We start from the raw sequence: 6,188 nt of genomic DNA on the forward strand, positions 1-6,188 counted from the left end.
TTCTATTGTGATGACTCACACAAAAGCGGAAGAAGGTAAAAGAAACCCAGAGGTGTTATCTGCAACTCTACAGGGGGGCTCATTAGAATCAGAGCCGAGAGAAGTCTCCCTTTGAACATAACATTTCAACCCCCCCCCCCCCGTCTTTGGCAGACATTGATTAATCATCTCTTGAGGAGTTTGAAGGTCCATTCATGAAATGGAAGGCTCCATTCCCCAGACTTTATGGGGGGAGATTAATCATGTGTTGATTTGGTGAAAGACTGCTGACTTGAAGTGTCAGAGAAACTCTTACGGCCATTTTATTTCTGCTTCAGTTTTATGCTGACTGCTGACACATTCAGCCATGAAATAATCATATTTATTTACTTCCCTACTTACCTGGAGGTAAAACCAGGAAGGAGAATGACTGATGAGGAAATCAACACTGCAAACAAGCTGTTGGAGATGGGGGGGGGGGGGGTGATAGCGGTCACTGTAATTACAAAAGGGTTCATCCTCTGGGGAATCCGATTTGCTTAGTTTCGACATCCAGATTTGTTGGAACTAAAGATTCCGAATCGGGTTTTGGACAAACTTTCCGACGGATCGGCTTTAAGCACTTTGGGTTGAAAGACACCCTCCCCCCCCCTCCCCCATCCGCACCACGCAACCCCGGGCTTTGCACCGGACGTCTGGAATGACATTTCCAGCCCACGGAGCAAGAATTCCCCAGGAGATTCCCATCACAGAGCCGCGCTGAGGGACAGATTAACACCTTCGGCCTCCCACACGTCAGCAGCTGACAGAAGACCTAAACTCGTATTAGGATGGAAAGCCAGCGTCTCGCATATCGATGGCCTCTGAAGAGTGTCGACTCAGCATCTTCGCCGTGTCCCTCTTGTCGACGGCATCGACGGACGCCGACCTTTTTGTCTCTGCGGCATTGAATGCTTTGATAATGAAATAAATCTAAGCTAAGGAGATTCTTTTTTTGTTTGTGTGACCCCCCCCCCCCGCCTGGAAAGCCAATCTGTTCGCGAGGACTAGCGCCAGACAGCCGCGCGATTACCCCTCAGCACAAAGCTAAGCCAATCGACTGCGGGCGCTAATGGCTGGCATTGATGCTCCTGTGTCTGTATGAGCGGCGCCCACACACCGGATTGTCAACATAATGTCACACTCGCATCTCAGGTTGAGCAGTGGAGCATCACCCCCCCCCCCCCCACCTACCAACACCACCTCCGCCGTCGTCGCCACCCTCCCAGCGCTTGTTACTTCATAATGAAAGCAAGATGATGGCAGGGAAAATGGACCCGTATTAATCTCTCAGCATTTCCTACCATGACAGCACAATTGCCGGCCGATCAGCCGCCTCCCCGTGTTACGTCTTTCAGAGCAGATGCAGCGTGCGCTCGCATCTCCCCAGATCCAATTTGGATATAGTGTTTAAGCGCTGTCACTGTGAAAAGGGGGGAGCAGGAGGGAATCTGCCGATGTGCAACAAAGTTTTGGGAAAAGCTTTTAGATTTCTGCGTCTCTCCCCGTAAAGTTCCATCTTAAAGCTCTTGTTTTACGGGTTTGTGCTTTTTGTTTATTTGCTATATCTCGGCAGTTTATGCATATAAACACAACGGGCTGATTTAACCTGCTCAGAACCCCCCCCCCCCCCCCCCCGTCTGCCTCTGATTCCTTCTAGCTTCATTATTCGCTCTCACGAAAACCCGAATGCGAAATATTCTGCTCTTCCCGGTTTTGACTGCAGACCGTTGAATTCTTCCGGTCGTGGTGGACGAAGAGGCCGCTGCTTTTCAAAGTGCTTTGCTGTGCCTTCTTCATCTTCCCCTTTTCCTGAGTGCTGAGAAAATATAATGATGGTTTCATGTCATGAGTTTGTTCCCACGCAAAGAGAGAGGACTTTGGATTGTCACCAAATCACCAGGGAGGTGATACAGTTAGCATTTTAGCTGGCGTTCTTTCTCGACCATTAAACCCCCCCTGTAATTCAGACGGAACAGCGTCAATTATTAAGGCAACGTTTATGAAAGGTGTAGCTTAAACATTTGGGTTTGCTTTCTTGCCTTCTCAAACTGCCGCCGCAGCGCGACTCGTCCCTTTGGCAGCTACCGAGATGTGGCCGTGCCATTGTTAGGAAATGTTCCAACCTTCTTCCACATGTGCTCTTTTGCTTGTGGATTCGTTTTGCTCCCCGTTGTTGCCTTTTGTGACAAGTTTTGAATGCAATAATACAATGCGATACAAGCCAAACTAATTACAGCGAGCTCCCTCCGTACGGCGGCGGCTGAATGCCACAGCAGGGGAATGTTTGACAGGTACGATAGCAATTATCTGATGCTACAAAGCGAGCGTATGCAACCGGTCGGGAGCGAGCGAGGTAAATTCCTAGCAGGGCTTTTTCAACGCCTCGCCTCGCCATTCTAACATTTACATTGGATTTCTAGTAGCTGGAAATGACTGAGGTTTTTATTCAACGCTGAATTTTGTCAAAGAGACACTTTACAGCGTTACCAGTGACAAGGATGCCGCGTACAGATTAGTAGCCGGCGGCGGCGTCTCCTTGAAACGTCTTAAGCGGCGACGGTAAAGTCATCGTGCCTTTGTGTTTGCTTCTTCAGTCATGGCCACGTTTTAAAGGGATCAATGGAAAAAAGGGCGTTTTGGATCAGCGGCTTCTCCGATAATCTCGACGCACGCTTTCCAAACCTGTATTCTGTGAAAGGGCGATGAGACGAGGCACGAGGGGAAGCAGCAACTTAACTCCGCTGCCGTTTTTGGGTAAAAGCCGGACCGCCATTATTATTCATGAAGCGGTTATTTCCTCTTCCTTGGTCTCCCCTTCCCTGCGATCGTTCTCTGACAGGAAACATTACCGCCATTACAGATCACTGGATATTGTTCGGCGGGTGTCAAAGGAATCGGATTGATCACATGGCACGACAGAAGTGTTGCACTGAGGCGGGGGGGGGGGGGCAGTCAAATGGTGGAAAATAATAGGGTGCTGGAGAGGCCTGACAGATAACTTGGGAGGAGGCATACAATGGGAATCAACATGGCTGGGCTTCACAATAGAACAAGTCGGAAATGGCTTTGCATTTCAGCCGTCCTCTCGTTTTAGACGACATCCCAGATAGCGCATGTCACCGAAAAAAAAAAAAGAAAAGTAAAGAAAGATCCGTGGGAGGCGATGGTGAATCTCAGCCGCAGGAATGTGTAGCTGGGGGAGAAACCCGGCGGTTGTTCCTGGTCGCTTCCTTTACCACACCGTTTCCTGATTCACGCTCAATTAGCCTTTAATTGAAGATCAATCTCGTCTGAATAAAAAAGCATCAATGCGCATTCAAAATAAGCAATTTATCTGTGATTACAAAACCCATTAAAGTATAATTAGACTTTCACATTACGACGCATCGCCACGGTGAGGCGGGGCATATCTATCGACGCAGAGAGCTGAAATGATTAGTCGACTAATTGATTAGCGTGCCGCCAGAATATTAGCCCGCAACAGTATCGGTAATTAATCGTTCTAGCTTTTTTAACGATGAGTCGGAGTAGCACAGGAGCCGTAAACCAAGCAGGACAACCACAAACAGAGGATTAGGGATTTACTATAAAGACTATTTTTCTATAAACCAGCAACAAAACGTGACAGAAATGTTGTTCAGCGGTGAAGACGAGGGCTTTAATGGTTTCTCTGTGTTTCTGATCCATTTTAGATGTTTTTTCATAAACTCCGATAAAAAGCTTTTGTCGGTATCGATGCTCGGATCGACCTCGCCGTCGCTTTGTGTTTCACCATAATTACAAGTTCGCCGTTTGCGGCTCCATCCAGACGGCCTCGTCACAAAACCATTCTCGCAGCGCACGGCTGCAGCTTGTCAAGTCTTTTGTGACCTTTTTTTTATCCATCAAAGTATTTTTATTTATTTATTTTTATCCATCAAATACTTTGAAATTAAATAGCTGTAGAATCACCAATGAAATGTAACGGGAGAGAAATGTAAATCTCCCTAAACTAAAATAAGGCGTCACTCATGGTAGCGAAATGAATCTATGCTTGCTTTTGCAAAAGTTTCAACGTCATATTTTGCAGTGAAATAGTGAAAGCGGTGCAGCGGGATAGATCGCTTTGTTGCACCTCCACCCCCTCGCAGGCGACCGCCGTGTGAGACGGTTTACGCCGGCATCGATCGCCAGAGTATCGTTGCGTAAACAGTTTCCGAATCGAGCAGAAAATAGTACGGAATAAAAAAAGAAGAATGATCATTGATTTACGATGGGAACAGATTGTGAAATGCTTCGTTCGGTGAGCTCGGCCAATGCAGCGAGAGGCGGGAGATTGATCACACTGTACTGAACACGCCGCCGTAGCGGCGCCATGTTCTGCAGTAAAACCCACATGCCCCCCCCCCCCCGTCGTAAAAACAACCTCACCGCGTTTGACCTTGAGCTGTTGCCGCTCGGACACACATCACCTTCTGCGGTCCCCTCGGCTGCCGATATAAATCAAAACGTCTGCCGCCCATTTTTGGATGAGTCAGCAGTTTCGAAAGGGCGGTGGGGGGGGGGGGGGGTTGATTGAATTTTATCTTGATTTCATAAAACATTTAGACAAACCAATTAAAGAGGCGGGGCGGCCACGGCCACCAACACTTCATCAATCACGCCGTCGAGGGGGTAAAACGATGCGTCGGTGCATTTTGCAATCTGATGGGGATGAAGCGGGAGCCAACGGGAGTAACCCGAGGAAAGAGTCGCAACCGGCGTTCCGTCAGAGGTCGAGGCGTGAACGTTTCGATGCGCTTTTAACCCTCGACTGGTTCGTGGCAATGCAGCAAATCTACGGCGGCGCTTCGCTGCAGCGCAGGCCGGCCCTCGCGAGGAGACATGGCTGCTAGTCGTCCTGCTGGAGGACTGCAGGGGAAATACGGCGCGGCTCATCTGAGTTAACGGCACCCCCACAGAACCCCTTCTCCCTTTGTTTTAAGGCAGGCTTCTTAATTACTAGCTGTCTCATTCGGGTTGTGAATGAGCCTTTATTGCCCGTCTGTAATCAGAGTAAATCCTCAAGCCTATTCATTGGCCTGATGCCCCTCCATTGATTTACAAATGACCCATGTATTATTAATCCAATGTCCCCCCCCCCCCCTTTCTACCTCATTATGAGCCCTATCTGAAGTAAAGGGCACCTCGCTGCAGCGCTATCGCACGCTGGGGGTGTTCCTCCTGAAATCTCACAAGGTTCGTTTCTCAATATGAAACCGGCGTGGCGTCGATAACAAAAGGAGCGCGGCGAGGCCGACGCCTCTAGAGTTAATATCATTCTTTATCTGCTCCTCTGGTGCATTTTCCTCCTTATCTTTCATCTCTGTCTTTGTGGGGAAGGACAAATAAGAAGGCGATACGGGGGAAACAGCCGCGCAAAATGTAGTTTTAGGCAGGAAATTAAAGTTTACAGCCGTCTCTGGCGGCGGGAGAGGGCGTGTCTTTAGAGGAAGCAAACAGGAACAGACCTCGGCAGCGGCCATGAAAGATACTGCTTGATGTATTGCTGCGTAATCTTCCAACATTTATTACAACAAGACTTTTGGATAGCAGTTGTGTACATCTTAACGCCGAATAAAACCTTTATTTCCACAGGAGTATATTCAACATTTTAGCAGTTTACTTTAAGAGACGCAGAATCTGTAAATTATTAATGGGCTGAACAGGAGTCTCAATTTACCAAGGACACGGAGGCGGCTTAATATGACACGAGACAGGAATAGAGCGACCCCCGGAGGGACTTGTCATTTAAGACTGAGCAAACATCTCGCAGCCAGAGGTGGCCGGCGACGCCAGCTCGAAACCGACGACGCCAACAGTCGAGACGCACATTTTCAGTTCCACCGAAAGACGTGGCCGAACGCAGGGATTCGATTTATGAGCCTTTCGTTTCACGTTACAGCCTGAAACGAGATCATTGGAATCGTACGGCGTCTGATCAATACCTCAGCGGAGCAGTGGAATTAATAAAAGTCACGGATGTATCGATGAAGCCCTCGGCAGTCACGCAGATTGTATTTTTCATGAAGCTTCTTATTTGTAGCAGAACCAATTGAATTAAGAAAACCTGCGGGGGGAAAGATATTCAGAATTCAGTCATATCGGATTATCGTTTATTATCGCAAGTTTTCTTCTTCTGCAGTTTG

This window comes from Brachionichthys hirsutus, chromosome 23 (genome assembly GCF_040956055.1).
Source record: "Brachionichthys hirsutus isolate HB-005 chromosome 23, CSIRO-AGI_Bhir_v1, whole genome shotgun sequence".
In the NCBI taxonomy this organism is placed as follows: Eukaryota; Metazoa; Chordata; class Actinopteri; order Lophiiformes; family Brachionichthyidae; genus Brachionichthys; species Brachionichthys hirsutus.